Source organism: Diplotaxodon limnothrissa, linkage group LG23 (genome assembly GCF_057381915.1).
Source record: "Diplotaxodon limnothrissa isolate DT_005_m linkage group LG23, D_limnothrissa_male_GT1.1, whole genome shotgun sequence".
NCBI lineage: Eukaryota > Metazoa > Chordata > Actinopteri > Cichliformes > Cichlidae > Diplotaxodon > Diplotaxodon limnothrissa.
Window position 1 is genome coordinate 22,620,178 of NC_140617.1, and position 21,045 is coordinate 22,641,222.

Here is a 21,045-nt window from a genome sequence, read left to right on the forward strand (position 1 = left end):
TGCCAAGCTGGTCAAGAAGGCTCACCAGCGCCTCTTCTTCTTGAGGACTCTGAGGAAGAACCACCTGTCCTCAGACATCCTGGTGAACTTCTATCGCTGCACCATCGAGAGCATCCTGACCAACTGTATAACAGTCTGGTACGGGAACTGCTCTGCCTCGGACCGGAAGGCGTTGCAGAGGGTCGTGAAAACTGCCCAGCGCATCGCCGGAGCACCACTTCCTGCCATAAAAGACATCTACAGGAAGCGGTGTCTGAAAAGGGCTGGGAAAATCATCAAAGACCCCAGTCACCCATCACATGGACTCTTCACCCTCCTGCCCTCTGGGAGGCGCCACAGGAGCCTCCGGACTAAGACCACCAGGTACCGGAACAGCTTCTTCCCCACAGCTGTCAGACTCCTGAACTCTGCCTCCTGACATCTGACCCACGTTAAACTCATGGACCAAACATACACACACCCACAATGGACAACTGTACCCTCAAACACAATAATAACATGGAGTGAACCACCACTCACAACCACTAGCACTTTATATAGCCTCTGTAGAAACTATCTACACCCTCACTTATCTTAACTGCACTACTGTATAGCTCTGTGTAAATAATCATTCTGTACATTCGATAATCTTTAATCCTACAACTGTTTACAACTTGCATAGTTCCCATTTCTGTATAGCTGTATATCTCAGATTTCTGTAAAGTTATTTATTTCATATTCTGTATAGTTTTTCATATTTATATCCTGTTCATAGCCTGTACATACTTATAGTTATAGAATATTCACAACATACTTCATACCGTGTACATTATAACATACCATAATAGACCCATTTCTGTAATATACTCACATATCTATATTATTGCTAATATATATTGTAATATATCTATATCACTAAAGCACTTCTGGATGGATGCAAACTGCATTTCGTTGCCCTGTACCTGTGCATGTGCAATGACAATAAAGTTGAATTCTATTCTATTCTATTTAGTGCATTTAGTACAATTGGCTTCAGTTGAGGTATTATTTCAGCTTTTCTAATGCTAATCAGCTGCTCCTGTTTGTAAACCCACTTGTTCCCATGATTACGCATCATAACTCATCATCATTATTCACCTATGTATTACTTTTATGTATTAGTCATCTATTTATTGTAATCATCTATCCTTGCAGTTGTTTATTACACAAAATAAATTATATTATCACACTTCTGGCCACATAGCGCTGATATTCACTGCACATGCCCATATTAACTTTTTCCAGCCAGGTGTTTTCCTTTTCCCATTCTTCCCTTTCTCTGAGGGAAACAAACATTGCTGCTCTAATGCTGGGCTTACACTGTGCGGTTTTAGGCCCATTTTGAGCCGATTTTTGAGTGATCGGACCGATTTTGGCCTTCATCGTGCGTCATGTAGTATACGTTGGGTAACGAGAAGTGATTAACACCTCACGACCAGTTCCCGATCATCAATCGCTCGTGAGGGTGTCACCGCAGCTGCTCGCGCGCAAACACGTAAACGTCGGTGAAAAAGACGGAGCAGCACGGCAGTGCAGCGTGTGATCTGGACACAAGCGATGGAGGCACAACTTGTAGAACTTTGGAAAGCTCATCCGAGCCTTTTCGATGTGGCCTCACAAAATTATCACGACCACAACAACCGTGAAAATAGTTGGATTTACACTGCTGCTTAATCACAGCTGCCTGATCAATGTTTTTCATTAGCAATTTAGCAAAGTTGATGGTGGTGGTGTGTCTGTGTGAGTGAAAGACAGAGAGAGAGAGCGACAGATTTTCTGTTATAACCTTCATTTTATGGCGGGGGTAACTACTTTGGCACAACAGCGGCACAGTGTGAGCACTCAGGTCGCATCAGAGCATCGGGCGGTACAGTGTGAGAGTACATCGTGACCTATGAACTTCTAACCCCTGTGAGTCAATCGTGCAGTTTGAGCAGGAGCTGAATAACGTGACTGAAAAAATCACACAGTGTCTGCCCAGCTTTAGGTGTACTGTCGTCCGAGACTTGCACCGCAGTGTCGGCGTTTGTTTCCCTGTTGGCCATGCTTCTTGTTGTGGTCACCTGTTGTCTTCCGGTATTTTCTCCGAAAGCGACCTTTCCTCGACCAATGAGATGAGCGGTAATCTGAATTGTCATACTCGAATTGTCATAAGTGTGCTGTCAGCTCATTGGTCACAAAGCAGGAGAGGGGCTGGGAATTATGTTTTCAAACAAGGCGTTAATTCCATAAACATTTATAGACTACTTTTGGTTCTCACTGTATTACGGGACAAAGTGCGTCCCTTATTAGCTCAATACGGGACGTGTACTTTTGTTTCGAAATACGGGACGATTCCGTATTTTAAGGGACGGTTGGCAACCCTAGTCTCAAACTTACATGAGCAAGTAGTAAAGCAAGTAGCAAGTAGTAAAAAACTACGGTGGCCCCTATAGACAAAGCATGTACAAACTCCAAAACACTTACAAACTCTATAACACTTACAAAATTCAAAACATATGCAAAAACCAAAACACAACGGAAGTGCTCCAGGACGCTAGGGGCAGTATTGAGCTCGATTTGCAAAATAAACGGCAAGTTTGTTGCAAACTCATGGGCTGTATGGGACGGTCTAGGTTCCGTCGTGCTGCCCAGGTTGCCTAGTAACCATTGATACTAACCGCTGGAAACGTGTCATGCAACTTTGTTTGACAGAAATGAAGGAGAAGATATTTTGTTCATTTGTTTGTTTGTTTCTTGATTTGATAAGTATCTGAGGCTGAGACCACAGGACTGTAAAACATGATTTTTGGCCTTCATTTCTGTACTGAACGGTCATTTTAAGATTAGCTAGTAAATAACAATTAGCTAATTTTGTTCATGAGACTAAGGTAATATCATTTTGGTAATGTAAATATAATATGGCCAATATTATAGTTACAACTGCCTAAAACTGCAAAGCTCTCCAGCGAGTAGTGCGGTGCTCTGAACGGATAATTGGAGGTGAGCTTCCCTCCCTCCAAGACATCTACAGGAAGCGGTGCCTGAGGAAAGCGGGGAGGATCATCAAGGACTCCAGTCACCCCAGCCATAAACTGTTCAGACTACTTCCATCAGGAAGGAGGTTCTGCAGCATCCGGTCCCGTACCAGCAGACTGAGAGACAGCTTCTTCCACCAGGCCATCAGACTGCTGAACACGTCATAGACACCTCACCTTCACTACTGGAACTTCAACATTATGCACTCCATACTGTACAGTAATGCCACTGTTTTGCACATGTCTCAACTCTGTATATTTTTATATATTTATTTATTGTTTACTCTATTTAATTTGTAAAATATGTGTACACACACACACACACACACACGTAGAAAAATATTTAGTATACACATTCAGAAATGCATATACTATTATATATTGTACATATTGTAACGATGGTTAAGTGTTACTGGACAGTGACATGTTGGTTTTCTCTGCACACTGTTGTTGTTCCTTTAAGATTCATGTTTGGTTGGGCTGCAGGAAGTAGTGAGGGTGGTGTACAGGAAGGGGTGGGGGGACCTGGTTGTTCTGTGTGTGTGCCAGGCTGAAGAGAGGTGTAGTTCGAGAGCGCTTCCCCCTGAGTTAACAACCCGCTGGCTTATGTGCCGAATAAACGGACAAACTGAGACCCCAACCGTCTGGTTCTTGTGAACGTTACATTGGTGTCAGAAGTGAAGAAAGAAAAAAGAACCCCAGAACGCCCGAGACCCTGTTGCCGGCGACGCTTGCCGTTACGTGACGAGGATGTTGCCGGGCAGGATTAAGAAGGAGACGGAGGAGAGGGAGGTTCGTCCGCGCTCGCCCGCCCATGGAGTGAGGGAAACGGCGCTGCGGCTGTCTGCCGAGGCTGGATTTTCTCCAGGTTTGACTAGGCTCGGGAACTGTTCGCACAGCGGCCGCGATTCCGGCGGGAAGGAGTCGACCTCGCTTGGCGCGCCGTCACGTGATTCAAACAAACATGGCGGCGCCCAGCAAGCTGCAGCGAATATAAAAACGCCTAAGTTCAGCGGCAAGACGCCATGGGAAGTGTTTATCGCACAGTTCGAGCTGTTAGCTGTTGCAGCTGGCTGGTCTGAGGAACATAAAGCTCTCCAATTGGCTTTGTGCCTGTGTGAGGATGCAGCTGCATGCCTGCTGCTGCTGACCGAGGAGCAGAGGGGAGATTATAATGCTCTGGTCGGAGCACTTCAGAGCTGCTGGGGATGTGGACAAGTCGGACACCTCATCAGGCAGTGCCCCAAGCTTGCAGCGGTTCAGGGAAACGCCCACGGGCCCGTGTAGGCGGGAGTACACGGGCCTGGGAGAACGACATCCCCACACCACCGCCACCTCCACCCGGTGCGGCCATCACTGTGGGCTGGACCCAGGTTGGCGGCTTTTGCCATGTTCCAGTGACGATTGCGGGGGTGTCCTGTACGGCCCTGCTGGACACGGGATCCAATGCAACGCTGGTCCGACCCGATATTGTCCCAACCGGAGCTGCTGTACAACCGACTAACGTGCAACTTAAGACTGTGACCGGTGATCTGGCCCCAATGAGAGGGAAGGGAGTGTTCCAGTTCAAGGTGGGGGACCTCGGTGTGTCTTATGCTGCCTGGGTGGCTGACGTGCAGGACGCCTGCATCCTTGGGCTGGATTTTTTACGAGCCATTGGTGGTGTACTGGACTTAGGCAAAGGCCTCCTCGTACTCCCTGATGGGAAGAAGGTGCCGCTTATTCCTCCCCCGGTCTGCACAGCATCTGCCGCAGCGTCCACCTCCACCGCAGAGACCCCTGCAGACCCGCCAGCAGAACAGCGAGCGGAGGAGGAGGAGGAGGAGAGGCTCTCAGCAGTGAGGAGTATCTGGTCAAAGAACTGTGAGGGGCTGACTCCACAGCAGCAAGAGAGTCTATGGCAGGTACTAAAAGAGTTTAGTGACATTTTTGCCCTGAAAGAAAGTGATGTTGGCTTGACACACTTGGTAGAGCACGTCATTGAGACCGGGGATGCCCAGCCTATTAAAGTGCGCCCCCGCCGCCTGCCCCTGGCTCATCAGGAGGCTGCAGACAGGGAGCTGTGTGAAATGATGAAGGCGGGCATCATAGAACCATCTGATAGCCCGTGGGCCTCCGCGGTGGTGATGGTGCCTAAGAAAAAAAGTCCTAGGATGCGTTTCTGTGTGGACTACAGACCACTCAACAAAGTGACGAAGAAAGACTCTTACCCCCTTCCCAGGATTGATGAGTCCCTCGACTTAGTAGCCGGGTCCTCCTGGTTTTCCACCCTGGACCTGCGGAGTGGCTACTGGCAGGTGCCACTGTCCCCGGAATCCAGACCGAAGACAGCCTTCTGCACTAACAGGGGACTATGGCAGTTCAAAGTCCTGAGTTTTGGCCTTTGCAACGCTCCTGCGACCTTCGAGAGGCTCGTGGACAGTGTGCTGGCTGGCGTCCCACGGCAACGGTGTCTGGTTTACCTGGATGATCTTCTAGTGCACGGGAGCTCCTTTGATGCTGCCCTGGATGCCCTGAGACAAGTGTTGGAGAGGGTGGCGGCTGCAGGCCTGAAGCTGCATCCCGACAAGTGCCACTTCATGAGGAGGGAGGTGGAGTTTCTGGGCCACAAGCTGGGTTGTGAGGGCATCAGCACTTTGGAGGAAAAAATTCACACCATTACCGAGTGGCCCACACCAGCAGACCAGAAACAGCTCAAAAGCTTCCTAGGACTGGCGTCTTATTACAGGAGGTTTGTGAAGGGCTTTTCCTCCATAGCCGCACCACTCTTCCACCTGCTGCAGAAGGACCGTGACTTCATCTGGACCCAGGACTGTCAGCAGGCGTTCGACACCCTCCGCAGATCGCTGACAGAGTCCCCAGTCCTTGCCCCCCCTGACCCCGCCCTGCCTTTTGTCCTGGACACTGACGCAAGTAATGTGGGGCTGGGAGCGGTGTTGTCGCAGGTTGGACCGGAAGGGGAGAAGGTGGTGGCGTACTTCAGCCGGGTCCTGAACAGGAGCGAGCGGCGCTACTGTGTCACACGACGAGAGCTGTTGGCTGTGGTGGCGGGGGTGAGACACTTTAAATACTACCTGTGCGGCACAGCATTTGTTGTCAGAACTGATCATGCTGCCCTTCAGTGGCTGATGTCTTTCAGGGAGCCAGAGGGACAGGTGGCTCGCTGGCTGGAGGAGCTCCAAGCCTTCAATTTCACCGTGGAGCACAGAGCAGGGACGCACCATTCTAACGCAGACGCCCTCTCTCGCCGCCCATGTGCTGCAGCTGGCTGCCGTTACTGTGAGAAGCGAGAGGAAATAGAGCGGGAACTCACGACAATAGACGGAGCAGCACAGCTCGCCTGCAGGGTTCTTCTGGTGGTGGATGCAGCGGAGTGGAGGGCACGGCAGGAACAAGACACAGACCTGCTGCCGGTCCTGCAGTGGCTGGAGAAGGGGGAGCAACCCCTTTGGGATGAGGTCACTGGGTTTTCCATCTGTACCAGGGGGCTGTGGGCCAAGTTTGCAGCTCTCAGGCTGAAGGAGGGGGTGTTGGAGCGTGCCTGGAAGGATCCTGCCACGGGGGAGGAGAGGTGGCAGGTTGTGGTGCCAAGGTCGCTGAGGTCAGCTGTGCTGGGAGCCTGCCATGGGAGCACTGGCTCTGGCCACTTTGGGGTCTCCAAGACTCTTCGCCGCCTCCGCCAGGGCTATTACTGGGGTCAACAGCGGAGGGATGTGGAGGACTTTTGCCGCAGCTGTGATGCATGTTCCTCACACAAAGGGCCACAAGACCAGTCCCGGGCTCAGCTTCAGCAGCAACCAGCAGGAGCTCCAATGGAGCGAGTAGCTGTGGACGTCATGGGCCCATTTCCTCGCACAGACAGAGGAAACCGCTATGTTCTTGTGGCCATGGACTATTTTACCAAGTGGCCGGAAGCATACGCCATCCCAGATCAGGAGGCTGAGACTGTCGCTGATGTATTAGTGGAGGGGATGTTCAGCCGCTTTGGGACAGCAGAGACCCTCCACAGTGACCAGGGGCGTAACTTTGAGTCCAAGGTATTTGCTGCCATGTGTGAACGCCTTGGGATTAAGAAGACCCGCACCACCCCACTTCACCCCCAAAGCGATGGGCTGGTGGAAAGGTTTAACAGGACGCTGGCCCAGCAGCTAGCCATCCTTACCTCAGAACACCAACGGGACTGGGATTACCATCTTCCCCTTACCCTCATGGCCTACAGGTCGGCAGTGCAGGACTCCACCCAATGTACGCCTGCCCTGCTCATGTTAGGGAGAGAGCTGAGAACTCCTGCAGAGTTGGCTTTTGGGAAACCCCCGGACGCGCCAGAGGCACCACCGGGCCGGGACTACGCAAGGAAGCTGCAGGACCGGCTGGATTCTGCACATTCCTACGCCCGAGAGCAGCTGGCGAAGGCAGGCCTGCGCCAAAAGAGGAATTACGACATCACCACTAAAGGGAGGCACTTCCGTGCTGGGGAGCTGGTGTGGGTCTACAGCCCAAAGAGGAAGAAGGGACGGTGTCCTAAACTGGATAGCAGCTGGGTGGGGCCTTGCAGCGTCCTAGAGCGAGTGGGGGAGGTTGTTTACAGGGTGCAGTTGCCTCCTAGGGGGAGGATAGTAGCGCTGCACAGAGACCGGATGGCCCCCTACAGAGGACAGTCCCTCCCCTCCTTTCCAGAGGGACGTGTACAGAGCGTCCATGGGGGGGGCCCCCGACCGGGGCTGCGTTCCCCCCCCTCGGACTCTTCACCCCAAAGCCCCGAAGCTCCGCGTCCTCCTCAGGGGCTCAGGAGGTCAAGGAGGGAACGTAGGCTACCGCCCCGCCTCAGAGACTGTGTCGTTCCCTCGGGGACGAGGAACTTATTGCTGGGGGGGCAGTGTAACGATGGTTAAGTGTTACTGGACAGTGACATGTTGGTTTTCTCTGCACACTGTTGTTGTTCCTTTAAGATTCATGTTTGGTTGGGCTGCAGGAAGTAGTGAGGGTGGTGTACAGGAAGGGGTGGGGGGACCTGGTTGTTCTGTGTGTGTGCCAGGCTGAAGAGAGGTGTAGTTCGAGAGCGCTTCCCCCTGAGTTAACAACCCGCTGGCTTATGTGCCGAATAAACGGACAAACTGAGACCCCAACCGTCTGGTTCTTGTGAACGTTACAATATATTTATTAGTTTAAGATGTGGCCATTCATGTATTTTGCTTGTTTACATTATTGTATTTTGCACAACTCTGTTGCTTGTGAAGCTCGCACACAAGAATTTCACTCACATGTACTGTACCAATGTACCTGCACATGTGATGTGACAATAAAAGTGATTTGATTTGATTTGATTTATATTAATCATTATTAGCTATTACAGCAGTGAACATGAACTGTGTCAAATACTGAGCTTCAGTACAGATTCAAGTCGCAGTTATTTATATGTCTTATCACCTTAAATCTTCACTCAAAGACAAGTATCTTTGACAGTGCATATATAGTAGGGGTGCAACGATATTCGTATCGATATTGAACCGTTCGATACAGTGCTTTCGGTTCGGTACGCATATGTATCGAACAATACAACATTTGTAATTTATTTTATCAACTTTCCTTCTGACGATGCTGTCTGTGTTGAGCGCTCAGTGAATCTGCGTTCAACTACTCTGCCTAGGCTGCACTGTCGAGCGCAGATCCACTGAGCGCTCAACACAGACAGCATCGTCAGAAGGAAGAGCGCAGGGCAAGCTAGCGAGACAGAAGTTAAGCTCTCCTTGCAACAGGCAAATTGAACCTCATTCAGATCTGGCGTTTGGAATTATTTTGGTTTTCATGTGACGTATGACCCTGAAGGTAAGCGAGTCATGGACTAAAGTAAAACAGTATGTTGGATGTGCCATGCAATGCTCAATTACATGGGTGGGAACTAGTGTGTTAGCGCAGTTAGCTCGTTAACGTGTTGGCCGTCTAGCCCCATGCACGGAGCGATCGGCGGTAGCTCGTTAACGGAGATTTGCCGTGTTGTAGCGTTAACGTCAGTTCAACGAGATTAACCTGAAAGCACTAGTGGGAACACAACGAATATGACTGCACATTTATGCCGACATCATCCTAGTGCAAAGACAAAAACAACAAGCATGCTACTAACTTTAGCCGAGTCATTTAGACAGCTGTTAGCACATGATTCTCCTTATGCTGCTGAGAATATAGCCCAGAAGAAGCGGATAGTATAGCTTTTATTTTGGAAAGAGACATTTCTCTGTAATAAACTCTCTTTTCCAAAGATGAGTGATTCCTCAATCAGATACAGGGCTTGCAATATCGCTAGCCCGACGTCCTGGGGCTAGCGATTTTTTCAGTCGGGCTACCAAAATCTATCTCTTCCCTGCCCGTCGGGCTATTGTAGGAAGGAAAAATATATGTCAATGCTTTTGCATTCTTTCGGAAATGTAGCTGGGTAATTATGTCATTGGCATCGGTGAGCCACTGTCAATATGTGACATATTGAAATCGTGTTTGAATTTGCGCTTGTTTTTTTGCTTTCACTTTGCAATCGTGCGAACTGTGTATAGAGAGCGACAGCACTGATCTGTGAGTGATGATAATTTGTGCACCAATTCCTCTGACATCGTCTTATTAATCGTTAGCTTACTATGCAAACATGACAAGTGAAATCTCCCGCAGCAAGCTTAAACATGTGAGAGGTTGATCGCGCAGAGAATCGCTGAGCTTATGTGAGTGCGTGTGTAAAAGCAGCAGGATATATATTTCAGTTCTGCTGAGCCAAATAAGACAGGTCAGGGTGAAGAAGTGACAGCCAAAGAAAAGCTTACCACAAAACGGAGAAGTTATGACAAATCAGACTATAAGGCAAAAAGAAAGTGCAGCTTTATGGTTTCATGGACAAAATCATTTCTGTGGCTGCAATATGACGAGCTAAATAACCAGGGCTGCACATAAGTGGTCCGCAGGTGCGCATTCGCTGTCAAAATAAAAAATGCGCACAAGGGTTAAGGTTAAATTTAAAAACTGTACTTTTGAGTTAAAATATATATTTATCATTTTAATAAATGACAAATTAAAAAGGCATGAACATTTTTTTTGTATCAAAAAAATATTGAACCGTGACACCAAAGTATCGAACCGAACCGTGAATTTTGTGTATCGTTGCACCCCTAATATATAGGTGTATCATATATAAGAGACAAATGTTGTTCCTTCAGTATGTTGGCATAACTAAATTTGGCTCATTGCTTACATATATGTATAAAAAGAAAATGTACGAGCTGTAAAAACTGTTTCTGATAGAATGAATAATAGACCGATATATTAAATATTCCTTTATTGGGTGAGAAAATCATACTATGTCATAACTGCTTTAAGTCATACAGAATAGATATCAGAGCCTTAAACTGGCTGACTTCTGCTAAAACATACAAATACAAATTTTTAGGTCCATTCTGCTGCTGATACATACTTTAGGTTTCTGAATGTTAAACTTGTTGCTGCCTTTCATAGTGTGTAACTTGAAGGCCCTGAGTACTTTCTCCCACACTGAAAACACCGGAATGATGGAATGATAAAATTGTTTGAACATTACCTAATAAGACTGATTCAGGACAGACAATTAGTTATGTGAAACTTTTCTAGCAGTCCTTCACAAACAGGGAACAGTCCGTCTATTCTCTCCATCTGTCAGCTGCTGCTGGCTCTTCCTCCTCCTCTTCCTCACACACTGCTGAGTTTGTCCTGGTGGATCATCAGGGGTGCAAAGCCTCACAGATGATGTGCAGCAGTGGGTCCCTCAGTCTGTCCTCACTCTGCACACTTGCAGTTGTCACACATGGAAATCAAATGTGTGATAAGCTGCAGGATTCAAACACAAGTGTAACTTATAAATACATGTTCATACTTTTGTTACACAATCAGAGAGAAAGAAAAAGAGAGAGAAAGAGTGCAGGACAGACAGACAGGTGACAGTCTCAGGTGTTTACACTGCTACAAAACAGCACAAGAGAAGGAGGATTTAGTGTTTGTGTTATTACGAGTGCTAAACAAGAAGAGTTCCCAGATGGTACAGTGGACACATGTGTGACTGCTGTGATTAAAGCATCTTTCATTCAGCTTAATGAGTGAACTGTCAACTCGTTCAAACACATGTTAAAGTCCGTTTTGCTCGACACCACCGAACAGAGGCAGCAATAAAACATAGCTAACATTAACAGTGCAGTGAATCCTGCTTGTGCCGTGATATTCAGGACTGCAAACCGAGCAGCATCACTGACTTACAGCTTGTTGTGTTTGTGGATATATGACTGACTTTAATTATCCACGAAATCATCACATTCTCTGTAAGATTAAGGTTTTAAAAGCAAGTAAAAGCTGAACGTACAAACATCACTAATGGCAAATAACTTTGCCGACATGTGGCCAACAGTAATGTTATAATGTTCCTCATTATTAAACATTTGCACATAAATGAGTGACATAATATTCAGTACTTAATTTACTCTTCGGCCGCTCTGCTTCTGCCGTCTGCGGCAGAATTATCCACGCTATGAATTGTGGGATATATGGGACCACGAAGTCTACACTGCCACAGCCATAAAATTCAGGGAAATGAAGGACGCATTTGAGGGCCACATTTCGAGCAGCCTTTGAATTGGGACAGCCTTCGGCGCGCCACTGTGACGTAATCGGCCTTAAAATGCAACCTTTAAGGCTGCAGTCCCTGAATTGGGATACAGCCTTTAATTATCCATAAAATCAGCACATTCTTTGTAAGATTAAGACCGACTATTGAACGGCGTATATTTTGAAGTAAAGGCTTTAAAACCTTTACTTTAAAAATGTACAAACATCGCTAATGTCACATAACTTTGCCGACATGTGGCCAACAGTAATGTTTTAATGTTCTTCATTATTAAACATTTGCGCATGAAAAAGTGACATAATATTCAGTACTTACTTATGAAAGTTTACTCTCCGGCCGCTCGGCTTTCGCCATTTTTTTGGGAAAAATTATCCCAACAACCGCCGCACTATGAAGTCTGAGATATGTTGGACCATGAAGGCTACACCGACCCATCCTTGAAATTCAGGGAAATGAAAGACGCATTTGAGGGCCGCATTTAGAGCAGCCTTTGAATTGGGACAGCCTTCATCGCGTCGCTGTGAAGTAATCGGTCTTGAAATGCAGCCTTTAAGACTGCAGACCCTGGGTGTGTCCTTCAAAAGAGACTCTACGAGTTCTCAAACGAGGCTCGAAAGGCCAGGTTAGGGAAGCCATGAATTTGGCCTTATCAGTGAGAGATCGGGCCACGTAAGCTTTATGACCGTCATTGGCAGATGATGCTCTGGCTCAATAGGTGGATCCACTGTGCATGTGGCAGGTAGGACTACGTTTTTAAGAGCGTGATACATGGGAGAAATGCTGTGGCATGCACTTATTTCAAGCAACAATCAATTATTTCAAGCAACAATCAAGCAATATCCACCAGCCACGTGAGCAACCCAACACCAGCAGTTGATTCAACCAGACTCCAACGAACGTTCGTGAAAAGAGGGAGCTTCTGCCAGACCACGTGGCCTAACGGACAAGGCGTCTGACTTCGGATCAGAAGATTGAGGGTTCAAGTCCCTTCGTGGTTTGTTGTGAGTCCTTGAGGAGCAGGCATGCGTTCCCAGTTAGATTGCAGCAGGCCAACCTCGGATCCTTTATGTCATCCAAAATTGCTACACTTTTGTCAATTTCATGTCCTTCAACAGAGACTCTACGAGTTCTCAAACGAGGCTCGAATGGCCAGGTTGTGGACTGAAGCCATGAACTTGGCCTTATCAGTGCCAGGCCCCAGTGGTCTTGGCTTAGAAGCAACCATAGAAAGTCAATAACATGCCATGACCTCAAGCGACATGGGTGAAAAAATCACGACTTGGAAGCAGGCTGTTGGTGGAACTACACCTGCATAGGTGGCTTCTGATCAGTAGGAGCTTCCAAGAGTTGGCTTTCATTGGTACTGCTTGAAGTAATTTCTTGTAAACACACATTTCTCTTGTGTTGTTAACAGTTCTTCCACCCTCTTTTTTGGTATATCAGTCAACAGAATGATTTTGTAGGCCGGTTAGCTCAGCTGGTCAGAGCGTGGTGCTAATAACGCCAAGGTCATGGGTTCAATCCCCATACTGGCCATTCCAACAGCCATCCAACGTGCTGTCTCATGATAGACTGTGGATTTTTTTTGGGTGGGATCCAAGAAAAAACCTCTGCCAACTTCCAGGTGAGTGATGTACGCAACTACAAATGACAGCAAACCACAAAATTCACTGACACATGACACGCTAATGAATACATTACATGCTTAGCTACAATCTCCAAATCACTTTTCCAGCTACTTTCTGGATAAATCACTCATTTCCAAAGTCTGACACAGCATACTGCATCAAAAACTGCTGCTTTATATCCTCACCTAACGACCCTAACTTTAGAAGACGCACACCATGTATTGTTTTGTGGCAAATTTCTTCTTAAAGCATTTTTTGTAAGTCAACAGAAGACTTCTTTTTTTCCCACTATGTTGAAGTAATTTCGTGTAAACACACATTTCTCTTGTGTTCTTAACAGTTCTTCCACCCTCTCTTTTTTGGCATATTAGTCAACAAAAGGATGGGTTCACACACATTTTGTAGGCCGGTTAGCTCAGCTGGTCAGAGCGTGGTGCTAATAACGCCAAGGTCATGGGTTCAATCCCCATACTGGCCATTCAACAGCCATCCAACGTGCTGTCTCATGATAGACTGTGGATTTTATTGGGTGGGATCCAACAAAAAACCTCTGCCAACTTCCAGGTGACAGATCGGGCCACGTAAGCTTTATGACCTTCATTGGCAGATAATACTCTGGCTTAGTGGGTGGATCCACTGTGCATGTGGCAGGTAGGACTACATTTTTAAGAGCGTGATACATGGGAGAAATGCTGTGGCATGCACTTATTTCAAGCAACAATCAATTATTTCAAGCAACAATCAAGCAATATCCACCAGCCACGTGAGCAACCCAACACCAGCAGTTGATTCAACCAGACTCCAACGAACGTTCGTGAAAAGAGGGAGCTTCTGCCAGACCACGTGGCCTAACGGACAAGGCGTCTGACTTCGGATCAGAAGATTGAGGGTTCAAGTCCCTTCGTGGTTTGTTGTGAGTCCTTGAGGAGCAGGCATGCGTTCCCAGTTAGATTGCAGCAGGCCAACCTCGGATCCTTTATGTCATCCAAAATTGCTACACTTTTGTCAATTTCATGTCCTTCAACAGAGACTCTACGAGTTCTCAAACGAGGCTCGAATGGCCAGGTTGCGGACTGAAGCCATGAACTTGGCCTTATCAGTGCCAGGCCCCAGTGGTCTTGGCTTAGAAGCAACCATAGAAAGTCAATAACATGCCATGACCTCAAGCGACATGGGTGAAAAAATCACGACTTGGAAGCAGGCTGTTGGTGGAACTACACCTGCATAGGTGGCTTCTGATCAGTAGGAGCTTCCAAGAGTTGGCTTTCATTGGTACTGCTTGAAGTAATTTCTTGTAAACACACATTTCTCTTGTGTTGTTAACAGTTCTTCCACCCTCTTTTTTGGTATATCAGTCAACAGAATGATTTTGTAGGCCGGTTAGCTCAGCTGGTCAGAGCGTGGTGCTAATAACGCCAAGGTCATGGGTTCAATCCCCATACTGGCCATTCCAACAGCCATCCAACGTACTGTCTCATGATAGACTGTGGATTTTTTTTGGGTGGGATCCAAGAAAAAACCTCTGCCAACTTCCAGGTGAGTGATGTACGCAACTACAAATGACAGCAAACCACAAAATTCACTGACACATGACACGCTAATGAATACATTACATGCTTAGCTACAATCTCCAAATCACTTTTCCAGCTACTTTCTGGATAAATCACTCATTTCCAAAGTCTGACACAGCATACTGCATCAAAAACTGCTGCTTTATATCCTCACCTAACGACCCTAACTTTAGAAGACGCACACCATGTATTGTTTTGTGGCAAATTTCTTCTTAAAGCATTTTTTGTAAGTCAACAGAAGACTTCTTTTTTTCCCACTATGTTGAAGTAATTTCGTGTAAACACACATTTCTCTTGTGTTCTTAACAGTTCTTCCACCCTCTCTTTTTTGGCATATTAGTCAACAAAAGGATGGGTTCACACACATTTTGTAGGCCGGTTAGCTCAGCTGGTCAGAGCGTGGTGCTAATAACGCCAAGGTCATGGGTTCAATCCCCATACTGGCCATTCAACAGCCATCCAACGTGCTGTCTCATGATAGACTGTGGATTTTATTGGGTGGGATCCAACAAAAAACCTCTGCCAACTTCCAGGTGACAGATCGGGCCACGTAAGCTTTATGACCTTCATTGGCAGATAATACTCTGGCTTAGTGGGTGGATCCACTGTGCATGTGGCAGGTAGGACTACATTTTTAAGAGCGTGATACATGGGAGAAATGCTGTGGCATGCACTTATTTCAAGCAACAATCAATTATTTCAAGCAACAATCAAGCAATATCCACCAGCCACGTGAGCAACCCAACACCAGCAGTTGATTCAACCAGACTCCAACGAACGTTCGTGAAAAGAGGGCGCTTCTGCCAGACCACGTGGCCTAACGGACAAGGCGTCTGACTTCGGATCAGAAGATTGAGGGTTCAAGTCCCTTCGTGGTTTGTTGTGAGTCCTTGAGGAGCAGGCATGCGTTCCCAGTTAGATTGCAGCAGGCCAACCTCGGATCCTTTATGTCATCCAAAATTGCTACACTTTTGTCAATTTCATGTCCTTCAACAGAGACTCTACGAGTTCTCAAACGAGGCTCGAATGGCCAGGTTGCGGACTGAAGCCATGAACTTGGCCTTATCAGTGCCAGGCCCCAGTGGTCTTGGCTTAGAAGCAACCATAGAAAGTCAATAACATGCCATGACCTCAAGCGACATGGGTGAAAAAATCACGACTTGGAAGCAGGCTGTTGGTGGAACTACACCTGCATAGGTGGCTTCTGATCAGTAGGAGCTTCCAAGAGTTGGCTTTCATTGGTACTGCTTGAAGTAATTTCTTGTAAACACACATTTCTCTTGTGTTGTTAACAGTTCTTCCACCCTCTTTTTTGGTATATCAGTCAACAGAATGATTTTGTAGGCCGGTTAGCTCAGCTGGTCAGAGCGTGGTGCTAATAACGCCAAGGTCATGGGTTCAATCCCCATACTGGCCATTCCAACAGCCATCCAACGTACTGTCTCATGATAGACTGTGGATTTTTTTGGGTGGGATCCAAGAAAAAACCTCTGCCAACTTCCAGGTGAGTGATGTACGCAACTACAAATGACAGCAAACCACAAAATTCACTGACACATGACACGCTAATGAATACATTACATGCTTAGCTACAATCTCCAAATCACTTTTCCAGCTACTTTCTGGATAAATCACTCATTTCCAAAGTCTGACACAGCATACTGCATCAAAAACTGCTGCTTTATATCCTCACCTAACGACCCTAACTTTAGAAGACGCACACCATGTATTGTTTTGTGGCAAATTTCTTCTTAAAGCATTTTTTGTAAGTCAACAGAAGACTTCTTTTTTTCCCACTATGTTGAAGTAATTTCGTGTAAACACACATTTCTCTTGTGTTCTTAACAGTTCTTCCACCCTCTCTTTTTTGGCATATTAGTCAACAAAAGGATGGGTTCACACACATTTTGTAGGCCGGTTAGCTCAGCTGGTCAGAGCGTGGTGCTAATAACGCCAAGGTCATGGGTTCAATCCCCATACTGGCCATTCAACAGCCATCCAACGTGCTGTCTCATGATAGACTGTGGATTTTATTGGGTGGGATCCAACAAAAAACCTCTGCCAACTTCCAGGTGACAGATCGGGCCACGTAAGCTTTATGACCTTCATTGGCAGATAATACTCTGGCTTAGTGGGTGGATCCACTGTGCATGTGGCAGGTAGGACTACATTTTTAAGAGCGTGATACATGGGAGAAATGCTGTGGCATGCACTTATTTCAAGCAACAATCAATTATTTCAAGCAACAATCAAGCAATATCCACCAGCCACGTGAGCAACCCAACACCAGCAGTTGATTCAACCAGACTCCAACGAACGTTCGTGAAAAGAGGGAGCTTCTGCCAGACCACGTGGCCTAACGGACAAGGCGTCTGACTTCGGATCAGAAGATTGAGGGTTCAAGTCCCTTCGTGGTTTGTTGTGAGTCCTTGAGGAGCAGGCATGCGTTCCCAGTTAGATTGCAGCAGGCCAACCTCGGATCCTTTATGTCATCCAAAATTGCTACACTTTTGTCAATTTCATGTCCTTCAACAGAGACTCTACGAGTTCTCAAACGAGGCTCGAATGGCCAGGTTGCGGACTGAAGCCATGAACTTGGCCTTATCAGTGCCAGGCCCCAGTGGTCTTGGCTTAGAAGCAACCATAGAAAGTCAATAACATGCCATGACCTCAAGCGACATGGGTGAAAAAATCACGACTTGGAAGCAGGCTGTTGGTGGAACTACACCTGCATAGGTGGCTTCTGATCAGTAGGAGCTTCCAAGAGTTGGCTTTCATTGGTACTGCTTGAAGTAATTTCTTGTAAACACACATTTCTCTTGTGTTGTTAACAGTTCTTCCACCCTCTTTTTTGGTATATCAGTCAACAGAATGATTTTGTAGGCCGGTTAGCTCAGCTGGTCAGAGCGTGGTGCTAATAACGCCAAGGTCATGGGTTCAATCCCCATACTGGCCATTCCAACAGCCATCCAACGTGCTGTCTCATGATAGACTGTGGATTTTTTTTGGGTGGGATCCAAGAAAAAACCTCTGCCAACTTCCAGGTGAGTGATGTACGCAACTACAAATGACAGCAAACCACAAAATTCACTGACACATGACACGCTAATGAATACATTACATGCTTAGCTACAATCTCCAAATCACTTTTCCAGCTACTTTCTGGATAAATCACTCATTTCCAAAGTCTGACACAGCATACTGCATCAAAAACTGCTGCTTTATATCCTCACCTAACGACCCTAACTTTAGAAGACGCACACCATGTATTGTTTTGTGGCAAATTTCTTCTTAAAGCATTTTTTGTAAGTCAACAGAAGACTTCTTTTTTTCCCACTATGTTGAAGTAATTTCGTGTAAACACACATTTCTCTTGTGTTCTTAACAGTTCTTCCACCCTCTCTTTTTTGGCATATTAGTCAACAAAAGGATGGGTTCACACACATTTTGTAGGCCGGTTAGCTCAGCTGGTCAGAGCGTGGTGCTAATAACGCCAAGGTCATGGGTTCAATCCCCATACTGGCCATTCAACAGCCATCCAACGTGCTGTCTCATGATAGACTGTGGATTTTATTGGGTGGGATCCAACAAAAAACCTCTGCCAACTTCCAGGTGACAGATCGGGCCACGTAAGCTTTATGACCTTCATTGGCAGATAATACTCTGGCTTAGTGGGTGGATCCACTGTGCATGTGGCAGGTAGGACTACATTTTTAAGAGCGTGATACATGGGAGAAATGCTGTGGCATGCACTTATTTCAAGCAACAATCAATTATTTCAAGCAACAATCAAGCAATATCCACCAGCCACGTGAGCAACCCAACACCAGCAGTTGATTCAACCAGACTCCAACGAACGTTCGTGAAAAGAGGGAGCTTCTGCCAGACCACGTGGCCTAACGGACAAGGCGTCTGACTTCGGATCAGAAGATTGAGGGTTCAAGTCCCTTCGTGGTTTGTTGTGAGTCCTTGAGGAGCAGGCATGCGTTCCCAGTTAGATTGCAGCAGGCCAACCTCGGATCCTTTATGTCATCCAAAATTGCTACACTTTTGTCAATTTCATGTCCTTCAACAGAGACTCTACGAGTTCTCAAACGAGGCTCGAATGGCCAGGTTGCGGACTGAAGCCATGAACTTGGCCTTATCAGTGCCAGGCCCCAGTGGTCTTGGCTTAGAAGCAACCATAGAAAGTCAATAACATGCCATGACCTCAAGCGACATGGGTGAAAAAATCACGACTTGGAAGCAGGCTGTTGGTGGAACTACACCTGCATAGGTGGCTTCTGATCAGTAGGAGCTTCCAAGAGTTGGCTTTCATTGGTACTGCTTGAAGTAATTTCTTGTAAACACACATTTCTCTTGTGTTGTTAACAGTTCTTCCACCCTCTTTTTTGGTATATCAGTCAACAGAATGATTTTGTAGGCCGGTTAGCTCAGCTGGTCAGAGCGTGGTGCTAATAACGCCAAGGTCATGGGTTCAATCCCCATACTGGCCATTCCAACAGCCATCCAACGTGCTGTCTCATGATAGACTGTGGATTTTTTTTTGGGTGGGATCCAAGAAAAAACCTCTGCCAACTTCCAGGTGAGTGATGTACGCAACTACAAATGACAGCAAACCACAAAATTCACTGACACATGACACGCTAATGAATACATTACATGCTTAGCTACAATCTCCAAATCACTTTTCCAGCTACTTTCTGGATAAATCACTCATTTCCAAAGTCTGACACAGCATACTGCATCAAAAACTGCTGCTTTATATCCTCACCTAACGACCCTAACTTTAGAAGACGCACACCATGTATTGTTTTGTGGCAAATTTCTTCTTAAAGCATTTTTTGTAAGTCAACAGAAGACTTCTTTTTTTCCCACTATGTTGAAGTAATTTCGTGTAAACACACATTTCTCTTGTGTTCTTAACAGTTCTTCCACCCTCTCTTTTTTGGCATATTAGTCAACAAAAGGATGGGTTCACACACATTTTGTAGGCCGGTTAGCTCAGCTGGTCAGAGCGTGGTGCTAATAACGCCAAGGTCATGGGTTCAATCCCCATACTGGCCATTCAACAGCCATCCAACGTGCTGTCTCATGATAGACTGTGGATTTTATTGGGTGGGATCCAACAAAAAACCTCTGCCAACTTCCAGGTGACAGATCGGGCCACGTAAGCTTTATGACCTTCATTGGCAGATAATACTCTGGCTTAGTGGGTGGATCCACTGTGCATGTGGCAGGTAGGACTACATTTTTAAGAGCGTGATACATGGGAGAAATGCTGTGGCATGCACTTATTTCAAGCAACAATCAATTATTTCAAGCAACAATCAAGCAATATCCACCAGCCACGTGAGCAACCCAACACCAGCAGTTGATTCAACCAGACTCCAACGAACGTTCGTGAAAAGAGGGAGCTTCTGCCAGACCACGTGGCCTAACGGACAAGGCGTCTGACTTCGGATCAGAAGATTGAGGGTTCAAGTCCCTTCGTGGTTTGTTGTGAGTCCTTGAGGAGCAGGCATGCGTTCCCAGTTAGATTGCAGCAGGCCAACCTCGGATCCTTTATGTCATCCAAAATTGCTACACTTTTGTCAATTTCATGTCCTTCAACAGAGACTCTACGAGTTCTCAAACGAGGCTCGAATGGCCAGGTTGCGGACTGAAGCCATGAACTTGGCCTTATCAGTGCCAGGCCCCAGTGGTCTTGGCTTAGAAGCAACCATAGAAAGTCAATAACATGCCATGACCTCAAGCGACATGGGTGAAAAAATCACGACTTGGAAGCAGGCTGTTGGTGGAACTACACCTGCATAGGTGGCTTCTGATCAGTAGGAGCTTCCAAGAGTTGGCTTTCATTGGTACTGCTTGAAGTAATTTCTTGTAAACACACATTTCTCTTGTGTTGTTAACAGTTCTTCCACCCTCTTTTTTGGTATATCAGTCAACAGAATGATTTTGTAGGCCGGTTAGCTCAGCTGGTCAGAGCGTGGTGCTAATAACGCCAAGGTCATGGGTTCAATCCCCATACTGGCCATTCCAACAGCCATCCAACGTACTGTCTCATGATAGACTGTGGATTTTTTTGGGTGGGATCCAAGAAAAAACCTCTGCCAACTTCCAGGTGAGTGATGTACGCAACTACAAATGACAGCAAACCACAAAATTCACTGACACATGACACG

At 46.6% G+C, this 21,045-nt stretch overlaps 17 non-coding genes across 17 annotated transcripts; all 17 read left to right on the top strand.

The window, feature by feature from the left end:
* The first annotated feature begins 12,586 nt into the window (after window positions 1-12,586).
* On the top strand, window positions 12,587-12,659 carry trnar-ucg (transfer RNA arginine (anticodon UCG)). The gene has a single exon. It is a non-coding gene; the product is annotated as a tRNA-Arg (tRNA).
* Window positions 12,660-13,123: 464 nt separating this feature from the next.
* Window positions 13,124-13,197, top strand: trnai-aau (transfer RNA isoleucine (anticodon AAU)). Its single transcript has one exon. It is a non-coding gene; the product is annotated as a tRNA-Ile (tRNA).
* A 496-nt stretch (window positions 13,198-13,693) lies between these two features.
* Window positions 13,694-13,767, top strand: trnai-aau (transfer RNA isoleucine (anticodon AAU)). The gene has a single exon. It is a non-coding gene; the product is annotated as a tRNA-Ile (tRNA).
* A 359-nt stretch (window positions 13,768-14,126) lies between these two features.
* On the top strand, window positions 14,127-14,199 carry trnar-ucg (transfer RNA arginine (anticodon UCG)). Its single transcript has one exon. It is a non-coding gene; the product is annotated as a tRNA-Arg (tRNA).
* Window positions 14,200-14,663: 464 nt separating this feature from the next.
* On the top strand, window positions 14,664-14,737 carry trnai-aau (transfer RNA isoleucine (anticodon AAU)). Its single transcript has one exon. It is a non-coding gene; the product is annotated as a tRNA-Ile (tRNA).
* Window positions 14,738-15,233: 496 nt separating this feature from the next.
* Window positions 15,234-15,307, top strand: trnai-aau (transfer RNA isoleucine (anticodon AAU)). The gene has a single exon. It is a non-coding gene; the product is annotated as a tRNA-Ile (tRNA).
* A 359-nt stretch (window positions 15,308-15,666) lies between these two features.
* Window positions 15,667-15,739, top strand: trnar-ucg (transfer RNA arginine (anticodon UCG)). The gene has a single exon. It is a non-coding gene; the product is annotated as a tRNA-Arg (tRNA).
* Window positions 15,740-16,203: 464 nt separating this feature from the next.
* trnai-aau (transfer RNA isoleucine (anticodon AAU)) lies at window positions 16,204-16,277 on the top strand. Its single transcript has one exon. It is a non-coding gene; the product is annotated as a tRNA-Ile (tRNA).
* Window positions 16,278-16,772: 495 nt separating this feature from the next.
* Window positions 16,773-16,846, top strand: trnai-aau (transfer RNA isoleucine (anticodon AAU)). The gene has a single exon. It is a non-coding gene; the product is annotated as a tRNA-Ile (tRNA).
* Window positions 16,847-17,205: 359 nt separating this feature from the next.
* trnar-ucg (transfer RNA arginine (anticodon UCG)) lies at window positions 17,206-17,278 on the top strand. Its single transcript has one exon. It is a non-coding gene; the product is annotated as a tRNA-Arg (tRNA).
* A 464-nt stretch (window positions 17,279-17,742) lies between these two features.
* On the top strand, window positions 17,743-17,816 carry trnai-aau (transfer RNA isoleucine (anticodon AAU)). Its single transcript has one exon. It is a non-coding gene; the product is annotated as a tRNA-Ile (tRNA).
* A 496-nt stretch (window positions 17,817-18,312) lies between these two features.
* On the top strand, window positions 18,313-18,386 carry trnai-aau (transfer RNA isoleucine (anticodon AAU)). Its single transcript has one exon. It is a non-coding gene; the product is annotated as a tRNA-Ile (tRNA).
* Window positions 18,387-18,745: 359 nt separating this feature from the next.
* trnar-ucg (transfer RNA arginine (anticodon UCG)) lies at window positions 18,746-18,818 on the top strand. The gene has a single exon. It is a non-coding gene; the product is annotated as a tRNA-Arg (tRNA).
* A 464-nt stretch (window positions 18,819-19,282) lies between these two features.
* Window positions 19,283-19,356, top strand: trnai-aau (transfer RNA isoleucine (anticodon AAU)). The gene has a single exon. It is a non-coding gene; the product is annotated as a tRNA-Ile (tRNA).
* Window positions 19,357-19,853: 497 nt separating this feature from the next.
* Window positions 19,854-19,927, top strand: trnai-aau (transfer RNA isoleucine (anticodon AAU)). Its single transcript has one exon. It is a non-coding gene; the product is annotated as a tRNA-Ile (tRNA).
* A 359-nt stretch (window positions 19,928-20,286) lies between these two features.
* trnar-ucg (transfer RNA arginine (anticodon UCG)) lies at window positions 20,287-20,359 on the top strand. Its single transcript has one exon. It is a non-coding gene; the product is annotated as a tRNA-Arg (tRNA).
* Window positions 20,360-20,823: 464 nt separating this feature from the next.
* trnai-aau (transfer RNA isoleucine (anticodon AAU)) lies at window positions 20,824-20,897 on the top strand. The gene has a single exon. It is a non-coding gene; the product is annotated as a tRNA-Ile (tRNA).
* Window positions 20,898-21,045: the final 148 nt, after the last annotated feature.